Source organism: Corvus cornix, chromosome 6 (genome assembly GCF_000738735.6).
Source record: "Corvus cornix cornix isolate S_Up_H32 chromosome 6, ASM73873v5, whole genome shotgun sequence".
Taxonomy (NCBI): Eukaryota; Metazoa; Chordata; class Aves; order Passeriformes; family Corvidae; genus Corvus; species Corvus cornix.
The window spans coordinates 26,374,937-26,389,023 of NC_046336.1; the positions used below are offsets into that span (position 1 = coordinate 26,374,937).

Below are 14,087 nucleotides of genomic sequence, written 5' to 3' on the forward strand. Positions count from 1 at the left end.
TTCACCCCAAGTAGAGCTGAGTCCCAGCTGCAGGGGGATTGAATGGATGTGCTCAGGGAATACCAAGCCTTGGGCTAATGTCCTGCAGGCAGTCCTGTCTGTAAAGCTTCCTTGGAGTTTTATAAATAACCAAGGGCCCCACTTTCTGTCTTTCCCAAATCTGGACATGCATTCAGAGCCCTGCATGAGTAGATCATTTATAACGTGAGATTGGGCTGGCTCAGCATGCATTGAGATCTGTACTTCTTCAGAAAACAAGAAGCAGCAAACATCACAGAGCATCTCTTATTTTCTCCTTCTGGAGTTCAAAAGGCTTTCAGGCTTCTGATCTACAACTAGAAGATCTGATCTGCTACTTCAATACATATTTACTGAGTATCTCTGATGTGTCTATTGTCCGCTCTACAGCTACCTCAGCACGGCTTTTCAGGCCCTGGGATGTTCCCTCAGTACTGAGGCTGCAGCAGAAGTACCTCAGGCATTCCTGGTGATCCTGCCTATATCTACCTATATGTTTGGCATGCTAGAGATAGTTCTGGGGAGAGTATGAAACCCAGCCTCTGAAGGAGAAATTTGAGTCATGGTGATTACATGAGCCTCACCCTCCCGCTGCAGGGCACTACAGTCACTGCTTCTGTTGCTGGGCAAACTTCATTCCTGTCTTGCCATGGAAAAATTCTCCAAATTTCAGTTAGCTTTTTCACCTTTCCCCCCCACCCCCGCATTCTTTTTAAGTAATCAAAGTCTGAGTTATTGATCCCCTCTCAAGCAAAACAACCCTGCACTCTGCGTTTTGTCACAGGTGTAGTTAGGCTGCTGCCATGGAACTGCTCCCTACAGCGTGACATTGCCTGCAGCTCGGAAGTCACCTTTGTTTCCTCTCCTAGATCACTGAATGGGAAGCCACAGTGAGGCCTGACTCATTTTATTCTCTCTCATGTCAAATACAGTATGTATACATCTTGTTTTGTGATGTCAAAATTAAAACAAAACTCACAGCTTTCCAATTACATGCCCAAATTTTCAGCTGAAAGGTCTCAGAAAAGATTTCTTTTTCCTTTACACAAACATGCTGTACACAATGAGGCAAAGAAAAAAGGACTGGAGTCTGTCTGATGAAATTTAATTTTTTTTTCTCTTTTAAACGTAGCAGGAAGGAAAGACTAAAATGCAGGTCTTGTTTCTTTTCTTTTCACTTTCATGCATGTTGAACATTTTATTAAAAAACAATTACAACAAAGAAGACAGAAAGGAAACATAAAGAGGAAGTGTTCTTTCATTTTCAATCACAACAAAATTGATGGTATATTTCACTGCAAGTGCTAAATTCCTCCTGCTTCAGACTGAAGGAATTTTTTTCCAAACTCAAATGGCACATGTATATCTATCTACCATAAATTAGGGGAGCCTATAGAGGTTGCTATTGTTCAAATGGTGTTATTTTTCCAATGAGATGGTTTTGCATCACTCTTCTGCTGTCCTTCAGCCCTATCTGTGAGCTAAGTACCAAGTTTATTTTCCCTCAGATGTTTCTCACTAAGGCAAGCTCCCAGTGTTAGGAGAGGCAGCCTGTTTGAGTAACAACTAAAGGAAAACAGCCTTCAGGTTTTAGTATACAGGAACATAAGCTATAGTCTAATTGCTTAAAAGGCTGAAGGTTTGCTCTTGAGCATGGATCCAAACCTCACACAAATACAAGGCCCACATATATGTCCAGCAAAATTCCCAGAAGGTTCTGTGCCCTGCATTGAGGGGAGGTTGCACAGAGGTAGGAGAAGAAGGGTGGGAGCTTGCAAACTATCAGCTATTTTAGCCTGAAGAGTTGCCCCATATCTAACCTACTCTTACAAGGGATGCTAGTGAGGGTGTCAGGTCTCACAGGTGGTGGACCCTCCCAGGAGCAGCAGGAGTCCTTTGATATTTTGGCTGAAATGAACTTCCTTCTTTCTCCTGTGAATATCAGCAGAGACATTTGAGAATGAGGGAAGCACAGCTGTGGGATGTGGACACAGTTTTTTGGGACAGGAAAGGCGAGGAGGGATGGTCTACAACAGAAGATGGGTCAAATGTTAAGGCAGCAGAAGAATCAGTCACTTGCCTGTAGAACTCATCCTTTAACCAAAGCTTTTTTCCTTTATTCAAGCCCTTACCTCCTTCTTCTCCCATTCCACCACTATTGTAAAGCTCAGTTTTATCTACAGAATTGAGAAGTCTGTAGTCATCTGAGTTCTGTGCCTGTACCTGGAGGTTAGAGTCAGTCTCCAGGCCTGAAGCAGGAAAGGTAGAGTTCTAAGTACACGTCTCTGTCCTGTACTTGTAAGATAAGGCTGCCCTTTTCATGGGATGCCAAATTATTGCTCCTTGAGCAAGAGCCAACATCCCAGGAAGAGCTCAGCCTGAGCCAAATGGCCACTTGTGCTTGTTACTTACTCTGTGGTGGTAACCTCTGGCTTAAAACCACATTTGTGGCACTTAACTGTAGAAGAGATGATGGGCTAAATTGCTTCCTGAGTGGCACTCACAGATAAATATTTGAACTGATCAAACAAAAAACAAGACTCTGAAGCAACAGCAAAACCAGCAATTAGTTTAAATTTGTCATTGAAAACGTAATTTTTTTTGAGGGAGAAAATAGTTCAGCTACAACATTTTGCTAAAAGCCAAAAGACACCATATGAGCTATTTTCCAGGATTCATCAAAGGGAAAGAAGATAAAACAGAGAAGACCATAGAACTGGCATTGCATTCATTTCAGCCCTGAGTCTGTGGTGTTGGTTTGGTTCCAGATGCCACCAGGACAGCGATAGAACTTCAGCCTTCTGACTGCATGGTGTGAAAGAGCTAGTGAGGAGCTGTGGTGCTACACAGACACCAAAGTCCCACCTGGAGGGACCCCCTCATTAGTTTCAGCTTCATACCATGGTACCCACCCTACCTTAAGAACTGGGAACAAGGAGCAAGACTGCACTTGCAGGACATTTTGATCACCACCACTAACAAAGCAGGGATGTCCTTTTCTGTAGAAAGAGCTGTGTTAAGAGAAACATAGAGGTCTGGACAACCATAAAAAAACCCCAAAATGCTCTCTGCTGTATACAGACAGCCTCTCTGGATGTGATTGTATCCTGTAAGCCCACTCATCTTTTAAGCTCCCAGTGCAATTAGAATTAGAACTAACTTTTTCACAGCTGTTATTAAGATCACTCATGTGAAACTGCCATTCTGTTGCTAAAATCCACATGTTTTGTTTTATCCAATTTCAGGTGGGCCATGTGCTTATGAGGCTGGGCCCCAGACTGGATTTTAAGCGCAGGTCCTTTAAATCACTGCCTCATGCCGGCTCTTCCAAGCTAGTGCTTTCCAGTTCTTTTCCTGGGTTTATAACTTCCCCAAAATTTTCCAGGGGAGATTCAGATTACCTGTCATTAGGCTGCCTTCTTTTTAAGGATCTCTGCATGTCTGTCCACATCCTCTAAGGGAATATAAATGCAAATCCACTGCCTGGAAATGCCTTCCAACACCCAAGACCTCGGAATTAAACTTTTGCAATATTCAATCACATTGCATCAAGTAATAAGTACAGAAAACCTTTTCAGAAGTGAAACATTCTCAGAATCATTTAGTAAGTCAAGCTACCTTTTATTTTAACAGCATAGTTAGTGTTTTTCACATAATGTTTAGGTGTGAAATCATTACCATGAATAATTCAGCTATGGTTTTCTATCTTTTTGTTTCCTATTCACACTCTCCATGAACAAAGAAAACTGGTGAGCAGAGTGCTGCAAGAACAGTAGATTCATGAGTTGAAAAAATAAAATATATATGCTGAAGCCTTTCTAAGAGTGATTTATTATTCTTGAAGTACAATATAATTGTAGCGTTTGTTGATTCCAACTTTGTTATTATACTTTCTTTGACCTATTTGTTAAAAACTGCTTGCATAGAATGTGTTTCTTGCACAAAGCAAATCTGCGGAACGGAAAACAGCCCTGCTGACATTATTATGATAGGGCAAAGAAAATAGTGTAAAATGAATTTACTAAGAGATGAGGGAGTATCAGAATTATCACTGCATCCATTTAACTCCCAGTTTAAGTCAACGTGCTTTATTCTTCCACCAGATTCCTGCCTCATTCCCTGCTCTTGACCTTCTTTCTCGTGACCTACACTCACTCTGTAGCTAGCTATTTAATTTTTTTTTACATCTTTCTCATTCATTGTGTGACCTCAGTGCCTTATTTGCTGCACCACTCTGACTCTCTGTGGATGAAAAATTTACTAATGCCCTCAGAGTCAATTGTTTGTGGTTGGTTGAGTTTTTTGTTGGTTGTTTTTCTTTTTTTTACTATGGAATCTGAGTAACTCTGATGTGTCTATTGTCTCTGATGTGTCTTTTTTATACTTACGGAATCACTTAACATAAACTGATGTCTTTATTTTCACACCACCTCCATGAGATAAGTCTGCTTTTATTTTACATATAGGGAATTGAAGGTTAGGATAAAGGTGCAATGCTAAAAGATGCAAAGATTGTTTCTATCCAATTTCTAAGACATAGATCAGCCATTTGGCTCCTTTTCAAGTAACCATTTTCCAAAACAGAACTGGATATCCCTTACACAAAGAATGGAATGCACTTTGAGAAGGGCCTCTGGTAAGTACTGCTTTTCATTCGTTGCCCAACGATCCCCATGAGGGGTTAGTTTTGGCAGAGTTAAAATGCTGTTCTCCAGAGCAGACTGTATCCTTTTAAACCATAAGACCTCTTCAGCTCTTTGTCTCACTATAAACACTTAATGCTTTTTGGCACAAATGCAACACTAATGATAGAGGTGCCATTACACCCCTCAGACCAGAATCCACAGCTCATACCAACAAAGTACAAGTAGGCAACTAAACATTCTCTCATGAAAGCACATACCAATACAGGTCAGAAACTGAGGTGGTTTTAAGTATGTTGTCCAGTGGAAACAGCTCTCCTATTCCTTAATAGGTCACAATATTTTAAGTTTACTTGTCAAACTATAGGGATATTAAATTTCCCAATTAGGCAAGTTTAAGATATTTGTGTTACAGATTAACCTATGAGATTTCTCCCCAGAATCTTCTTGATAAATGACAGAAGAATTTTTCTTGGTATAAGTAAAGCTTATGCAAAATATGATGCTAAAATGTGGCAAAGCCAGAAGCTACTGATAACAGGTTCCCACAACTGACAGTGTTATGAAACTAGCACTGCTGGGTTTGGAGGTTCAATTAAATCAATAACCTACAGTTAGGATAAAGTGGCCTTGGCATTTGTAATGTCCTATATTTTTTGTAGTATTGACTATTCCATCCATCTTTGAAATATGTTTTGAAGAAATGATACGATTTGAAAACCAACTGATTTGATCAAATGGGCCAATCCCTATATGAGTCAGTCTGCAGGGAATGTGATCTTTTTTCCATGTATTTTTGTCTTTAGGAAACATTAACATTTAACTATGTTTCTGTGAACATAGAAATTAAACCTTTCTCATTATTTCATGTTGATTTTTAGAAAAGCTACAGCTGGGCTTTTCCTTTCATAACTGATTATCAGCTAATTTTTGGCTCAATAGTCAGAAAAAAACCTCCATTATTTATTTAGCTAATTTAATTGAGTTGCACTAAAGATGCCTTTGAAAAGAACTGTGAAGCCAGTATTACACTAATGTACTTGGTGGAAATTAATTAATTCTAATTTGGGGGTTAATTAATGAGAGTAACTTTATTAGGGGAAGGGGACATTCAGGTGTAGATTAAAGAAAAAAAAATTTGAAACCCTGATAAAATCAAATTAGATTAAAATCAAATGGGCCACAGGGTGGCTAAACACGTGGGAGCATGGCATCAGCTGTGTTTAGAGCAACTATTTTCTTCTTTTAAATAGGAAAAGAAGGAAAATTAGTAAGCCAACCTTGGTTATAATTTTGTAGGGGTTTATGGTAACTGTTGCCCTTAAAACTTTCAAGGCTTAGGGTCCATCCAGAGCCATCACTTACCCAGCTGGCAGGGAGGGCAGGTTTATTAATTTACTTTGCGTTTCACAGCGGCTTTGCTGGGCACAGCACGAGTGTGTTGGATTCTATTCACCTGCATGAACAACAAATGAAGGGCTTTAACTGTTGGGTTATGATTGTGCTGGGAAGGAATACTTCTGGTCTATTTTTAACAGCTTTGTGGCAGAGAAAGAGATGTCTTCTTTTCAAGGCTGTTCAAAATAGAGAGACCTTAAAAATGTACTTCACTTTGTCAGCTCACGGTGCTCATGAAAACAGAAATGAGACAGGGAAGAAAAGGAAGGTCAAACTTGCATAAACACACTGTTGCATATGTTGACTGCCAGGAGAAAGAGCGGCGTGCAGCTGAACTGAATGCATTATGCAGAGCAGACAGAAGATGTTACTCTGGCAAAGTCAAATTTCTCTTTTATGCAAGCTCCCATGTGATAGAGCTTAGAACTACTATTTCCTTTTAGTAATGTAGGAAGCATAAACTAAAATGGATTTTTATGAATCTGGCAGGATGTTTTTAAGGACAAAGGGAAAATGAGCTTTTGAATGTCTTTGTTTTAAAGTTCATCTTACATATTTTTCTGTTTATGTCAGCAAAAAGCTAAATTTCCTAGCACCATCCTTCTAATAAAGCTCTATTTCTTTTCAGGAACCCCACTTGCTGCCGCAGAGAAGAAGCTGAAGCTGACCACCACCAGAAGCTGACCTCCTTATCTTGAATTTCATATGTAATGAGTAGCTAAATCTAACACCAAATGATTTTAGGAAGAAAATTCAAAGGCAAGCCATTTCCTTTGAAAAAGCCATTTGAAACCTTTGGGGAACAGATATGGAAACATAATTTAAAACTCATTTTCCCCCTTAAGTGATTGGGATTCATTTCCATAAATCCAGTGTTTACTATGCACAGAGCATCTCTTCCTCTCTCACCACAAGCCCTGGACACTTTGGACTACTCTTTCGTTCTGTGCTTCCTGTAGAAGTGCTCCCTCATTCTGCTTGTGTAATTCAGGTTTGTTTTTATCTGCAAGAAAATGCCTCTTCAGTTACTGAGACTGCGCCTGCTGTAGCTGTGGAGAAGTGCCTGGCCTCAGTTGTGCCACAGTGAAGCAGCACCGCAGTCCCACCTCAAGCCATGCCAGGGACGTGCGATCCCAGCTTTGCTCGTGGGCACCTCCACTGATGACACTCAAGGACTGGTGAGAAGCTGTGCTGTCTGGCACTATCTCTATTGGAAAGCACCGTTTGCATTTGTAATGCAAAGCAGACATGATTTCAGAACCTGATCTCTCTGACAACAAAGGCTGTAGAAGATTAGAAATACTTAGATTTGCAGTTCATTAAAAAATGTATTTCCCTCTGTAAAAGGAATTGGTTTTCTTAACTCATTTGCCTTGCTTTTCTCTTGAATGTGTATTTCCGTTTGTGCCTTCAGTGTATTCTGGTACTTTTATGAACTGTGGATGGGTTTTTTTCCACCAATTAGTTCCTCTGGGACTATTTTATTAAAGTCTTTTTGGCATTTAAAATATGTAGATGATATCATTAATCCGATTAAAGCGTAGATAAAGTTAATAATACGAAAAGTGAAAAAGCAGTGCAAGGTACAATTACTAATGTAATTATTTTCATTATCAATACAATTATATTTTTCAGTTGTTGCTTGCTTAACCTTTTTATTTTTTCTCCATTTCTTTCATTAGCTCTAATCTACCACTGTGAGAGGCAGTCCTCTGCTTCTTCAAGCAGTGTGAAGGTAGAAGTGGACAGAACTATTAGCAGAGGGATACAAGCCTTTTATCTCTCTCTGTCTGGCTGAACTCCAGTGAAGTCAGCTCAGCCAGCAGAACGGTTCATTATCCTAGGGGGATGAGCAATCGGGGTTTCAGTTTATTTTCCAGTCCAGAATGGTTTTATTGAAAAATCTTGACAATCTATAGGCTTGTAGGTAATATCAAGGAAAAGAGCCATAAAATACCATTTAATCCCTGGAAGTGACCCAGGAATGACTTTAAAGGCCCTCTCTATTCTGTTTCACTGCCAGGCTACCACCAGTGACATTTTATCAGTACAACAGAGCAGCTCTTGCACCTGGGCATGATGGGCACCAAAATAAGTCAATGCTGTAAGAACTGCAAAGTGATAATGGTGAAAATAATGATGAGGAAGTGATTTAAGACAGGAATTCAGAGTGAAGAGGTAGGTTTAATTTTAATGGGAAAGAGAGAAAGCTCATGGGGGTTTACATAGGCTAATTCTCGTGTGATGCAGTTCTCTGGGGGGAACAGATTTGTTTTGACTTAAAATTGGGCTGTATCTGATGGCACTTCCCTTTTTGTCCATTCCAGGGGAGTGATCATGGAGAGACTATGAGCTGGTGGAAGGACTGTGAGTTGAACTGAAGGAAAATGCTGGCTTTGAACCCCACTAGTGCAAACAAGTTCCCACAACTACACTACTGTTGGGACTAATCAGTGGATGATGTTTATTCCTCTGGGATTTTCATGTTGCTTTCCAGCCAGCACTCACTTGAACTAATGCAAGCAGATACCTCCAAACCTAAATCTATATCCCTAACGGTAGCAATTCAAAGTTGAACTTACTGATGTAAATTAAGGAAGACTTAATTCAAAAGGCTTGTATCTGTAAAATGATTCATCCACATCTAAGCCTGGGATTTCTTGATCTCTCAGTTAGTGGAGTGGGTTAAGAAATTAGGATTTTTTTCTTACTAAGACCATGTCAGTCTTACTAAGAAATGTAAGAATGTGTGTTGTGGCATCATTTTTATCCTGTGTACTTGGTTTGTTCATCTATCAAATGAGCCCGTAATAATAATTTTTTTTAAATTAGGTTCTACAGAATTCTTTAAAGTTTCCATATATTTATATTTGTGTGTGAATGACTCTTTGTCTTGCTTTGGTAAAGTGTCTTCTAACTGCATGAGGCTGCAGTTTGTGAAACACCCGGGGAAGGGGCTATGTCAGCTGAAATTAGGGTGAGTTGTGCATGAAGCACGTATTTTCCTCATAGACATGATCTCAGCATAAATGAATAAAAAATATTTGTGCAGGCTTTCCCAATTGGAAGCAAGTGAATGAAAAATGAGAGCCACTCTTAATCCGTATGATACCTTAAAAAAGCACATGGGAATCAATACAGTCTTTCAGACACAATTAAGGGTTACAGAGCCACCCTAAAAGAAAACCCAGTGTGCAGCTGGCATTCAAAAACTCAGCCCTCCAGGCTACCTGACTGAAAGGCTGAGGTACAACACAGCTTTAGAGAAGCAATGGAGAAGAAGACAGCAAACAGAAAGGTTTATTCTCTAAATGAGCAGCAAAACCCCATTAACTATTAAAAACGATGACCATACAGAAGAGCAGATTAATGTACAGTTCAGGAACATGAGTCCTGATCCAGACTCAGTGCTTAGCATGCGTGCTGGATAAAACCTCAGAGCCTTATTTTTGCATAGATTATTAAAGATTGTATTAATTCCTCTAGTGCCTAGGAAGAAACTGTGACTGAGTTCTCCCTCTTATCCCAAAACAGTTGGCAGGATCTAAAGTTGAACCCTGACAAGACTAGAGTAAGAGCACAATTGGGAGGGTTTTTTAATCCCTTTTCTGGCACACAGGACAGTTTCTGGCTTCTGCATGGGCCCCTTTGCATGCTGCCACTGTTGATTCTGCCCTTCTGAGCAAAAAGAGCATCGTCCAAGATTCACACATACTTTCTGAGCCTGGGAGCCCCTTTACCTTGTCCCAGGTACTCTACAAACTATGTGGAATGGCCATGGATATAATCCAGAGTTAATTAGGAGATGCTGTTAAACAACACTTTAGCTCTGTAACTTGGGAGGTGAAAGGTGTCTAATTAGTAAGAAAAAGACAGAAGGAAGAATGAAGAGATAACAGTAATGAGGCAAGGGAGAAAAAAGGTGTTTAGTGATGCCCATGATGAACACAAACATATGAAAGCAATTCAGGAATAGGCAACCTCTAATTGAGCTTTTTTTTCGGTGCCACTATGTTACTGTAAATGGCTGAAGGGAAAGCTTTTTGAAAGAAACGAGCATGGATTACAAGAGAAGAGGAAACAATATTCATGAAGCATTTCATGATCATCAGGCTTCCTAATGCAATCCCTCATCCCAAATATTAGAAATGTTTTGAAGTCTGATGGCTGCTCTCTCTCTTCTTCCTCTCCAAGAAATCTGGTCTTCTAAAGATAGCATGTTATCCAAAAGAAGAATACTTCAAAATTTTTCAAATGTTGCCATAGAGAGTTTCTTTCAAATTATGTCAATTAGTTTGCTTTTGTAATTCTATTTAAGTGAGCCCATAGGTCCAAAATCAGCTATTAGCAGATTCTGTTGTGGTACACAGCATGTAGTCCCTCAAACATGGGAGAGCAAGGAAAACACAAGTTTAAGTGAGATGACACTGGATATCAATCATCCTCTAGGAATACCAGGGAATTACAAGAAAGTAATCTCTGACTAATGTTTGTGCCAGTAAAACAATCTCGTGTAATACACTGATTCATTTAGATGTCAGCCCAGTGGTCAATCCTTATTAGTACTTCTGTAGCAGCTGAATGTCTTTTTGCTGAATATAGTGACCAAACCCAAGTTCAGTACACTGTAGTTTGAATGCAAAGCTGCAGGAAGAAGGTACTATTTCCACACAAAGATTTAAGAACTCTCAGTACAAATACTAATAAACTACATATACATTGCTTAGGAATAGTTAAAAAACCTCTTGAAGCAGCAGCACTTTTTCTAGCTGAGAAATGTTAGATCTACTGTGGAAAAGGCTGTCAACCCAGGTGTTCAAATCTAATTCCCTTGGTTCTTTCCTAAACCAAGAAACAAATGCAATGGTCAAACAGACCATAGCATAGAATAGCAAAGATGTTGGTTAGAAGCACTCAGTGTCCAGAAGTTCCTGGGACTGGTGCTTCTGTAAGGCATCTGAGTGCTGGGATGTGAGACTGGGACATCTATTGATCTGCACAGTGCTGGCTCATCCATCACCCACTCCCTGCATGTGTGTTCTGTAGGGTGGAGAACAGGTGCCAAGTTCAAGTACAGGTGACTACCTCCTTATCCATCCTTTCATTGTAGGAGAATAGAAGGAGGCTGGAGGACCACTCTACTCTGAGGGGAAAGGCCTGGCTCACTGTGCTGCTAGGCAGGCTGGACCATCCCCAAAACTTCTGGGGAAAGTGTTGTCACAAAGATGAGCCTGATGGTTTGTATTTGGAGAGATGGACTGTGGATAAATAATGACATTCAAATCCAGCAGATGCATATAATTAAAGCGACTTAATTGAAAAGATAAAGGTGTGGAAAGGACAGTGTAGGACAAGTGGGTTACTAGCTTTGTTTCATAAGCAATGCCCTCTTTAAGAAAATCTTTGTCCCCTTAGTTTGTCCTGCTAATGTTTAGCTTCCTGCTGTACTTGAACTGTAGTAGAGGACTTTATTAGCACTGTGTTTATACCATGTTAATCTCAGGCCCCCATGTTTCTTCCAGGGTACCCATGGGAGATCAGGAAGACTTTTTTATTTATTTATTTAGATATTCTGTTTGGCTTTTGCATATTATTTCTACTAACCTCTGCAGCATTGTAGTTTGGCTTCAGTTACAGGTAGGATTTTGGCAAGGTACACACAGTAATCTGCACTTGATGTATTATGTTTTTCACAGAAGAGGAAAATCTGAATTCTGTGGAGAACATGTGTTAGTAAGCTGACAGGAAAAGCCAAAGAGCATGAAATTCAGATGTGTTTGGTTGGTGTTTTGCTAATCCACTTAGCATAAAGCCAAGCACAGATATGGAGCCAAATGGGAATTGTCTCTGCATCAGATCATGAGCAGGTATTAAGGTTTGTTTTCTACCCTTTTCTACAGACTGAGTCATATATTACACCAGGCTCACCTGGGAGCTTTATTTAGGAAAGCCACTGCTTTTATAGGGATGTTATTAGCCCCATGACTCTATTACTACTGCTTCATTTGTGTGAAAACACAGCATGTTTGGGCACAAGGCAGTGTGTCTCCTCTGCTGCGTGATGGTGCTTGGACTTGTCTACAACAGACATCGTTGGCATTTTTAACAAAAAGCTTTGGAGCCAGGACCCTGCCAGTCAGGAAGCCCCTTTCAATTCCGAGCTCCTAAGCCAGTGCAGTCTGCGTGCCACAGAATCTGCCCAGCAAATGGAATGGGCAGCAAAAGCCTCTATGAGCACTGGCAGTTTCTGAGCATAACCCAGGCACCAGGCAGACCTAGGCCATCACACCACGGAGTGTGCGTAGCACAGCCAAACTTGAGAGCCTGTGCAATTCTATGTAGGGAAACATAAGTATCAACAAGGTTAGATAAAAGGGTTTATGACTGAGTGATGCCTTAATATTGGGAAAAGGTTACATAAAATGGAAGTCCTCAAGCACATGGCCCTAAATCTTGTTCCTTTAATATCTAAAACATGCCACATGCTTCCATGGTAAGAGACTTCTCCTTCAAGGGAAATAGCGACAGAAGATCAAAAATGTAAGTGCCAGGGAAACACCACCATGTCAGTGCCCTCAGTCTCAAGCGCGGCTGGTGAAGCCTGAGCTGCCCTGCCAGCAGCACAATGGGAGGTGTAGAAAAAGCGAGTTCTGTACTTTGTTATTTCCTATTTTACAGGAACATTTAATGGGTGAATGCTATGAGCTTTTATGGTCAGATGGTTATTCATAACAACTTAAGGTGTTGTCAAGCTCTACTTAATCTCTGGATGAGGGTTGGCAGTGAGATCCTCTTTGCCTTCAGACAGTTTTGGAGCAGCTCTCTTTCCTCTCTTTTATGTGAAATAGTTTTGTTCCCCTTCAGCCAGTCAGCCTCTTGCACACACTTTAGCTTTTGACAAACAGGCTGGCTTGGCGTTTACATGACGGAATGCCAGGCAGTTCATCCCGCTCCAGAGAATGCATGCCATCATCTCCTCACGCAACGCTGCTCCACCACCCAACGCTAGGAAACCGGAGCTCTTCTGCCAGCAGGTGCTGAAAGGCTGAGGGCAGAGAGCTCTATTACCAACCACACCAAACACGCTGGCGCGGTCAGCTTAAAACCTTTTTACTGTTTAGTGGTTTAGTGACTTTTTAGCATTTTCTGCCAGTAACCAGACAAGGAGACCCTCACAAGCTGTACCCCGGGCAGCACGGGGACAATGGCGGCGCGGGGCACACGACACTGGCGGGTTATTTAAACGGCACCAGGGCCAACGCTTCCTCTCCCCTCTCCGGGCCGGGACAGGCAGTGGCCGCAGGATCTGTTCGGTGAGTCCTGTGCGAGGCCGTGGCATGGGCGTGGGCACAGGCTTAGCAGGGCCAGTCTGCGCCAGTCCCTGCCCACAGGCTGCGTGTTTGGGCGGTGGCAGAGGGCGGTGCTCCCGCAGCGCCATGTGCTCTCTCGGCCGCGCGATGGGCGATGCTCTGGGGGCTCCGCTTTAGTTCACCGAGCAGCGGCGTTAATTAGCAGCAGCAATGCAAACTCTTGAGTGAGGGTGATTGAGGCTTTGTAATAGCTGGGAGTTCGCAATGCCTTGGGAGAACTGGAGGTGGTGCCCAGGAGTAGCACTGTGCATACCGGTAGAATTAAAACAAATTTGCTGCTGAGGGTTTTGTTTGTTTGCTTTTTTCTCTCTGGGATATCTTGGCTGGGGCTCTTAAATTTGCTCAGGTTGTTGTTCTGTGAGGGCGCCAACCAGCTGCAAGTCCCAGCCACGCTGCCCCTCAGTGCGGGCACCGGAGCTCCCCCACTCCCTGCCTTGGGGCTCTGTGGGTTTGGGGGCACTGCCCGTGCTGGTGCATCAGGAAAATCTGTCTGACCCCTCTGAGCTACCCGTGGGCGAGGCCAGTGAAGGAAGGTGTCCCGGTTTGAGACAAATTCAGAGCAACGTCTGAAATAAATGTCCTCTGATAGAAGGTAGGTTACAGCCATCCCTCCCCCACCAGGTTCGGAAAGAATTTTCCTCAGAGGAAAGTGAAAAAA

General features: G+C 41.7%; 1 long non-coding RNA gene across 2 annotated transcripts in view; it reads left to right on the top strand.

Annotated features, from left to right (window-relative positions):
• LOC104690206 overlaps positions 1-8,928 on the top strand; it is a 30,044-nt gene extending 21,116 nt beyond the window's left edge. The window contains exons 3-5 of one of the 2 annotated variants that reach the window (XR_005602214.1): positions 6,688-7,237; positions 8,083-8,237; positions 8,387-8,928. This is a non-coding gene — a long non-coding RNA (uncharacterized LOC104690206). Of the gene's footprint in view, positions 1-6,687; positions 7,568-8,082; positions 8,238-8,386 lie in introns of those variants that run through there. The other variant, XR_002273229.2, reaches the window with a different exon arrangement.
• The last annotated feature ends 5,159 nt before the right edge of the window (positions 8,929-14,087 follow it).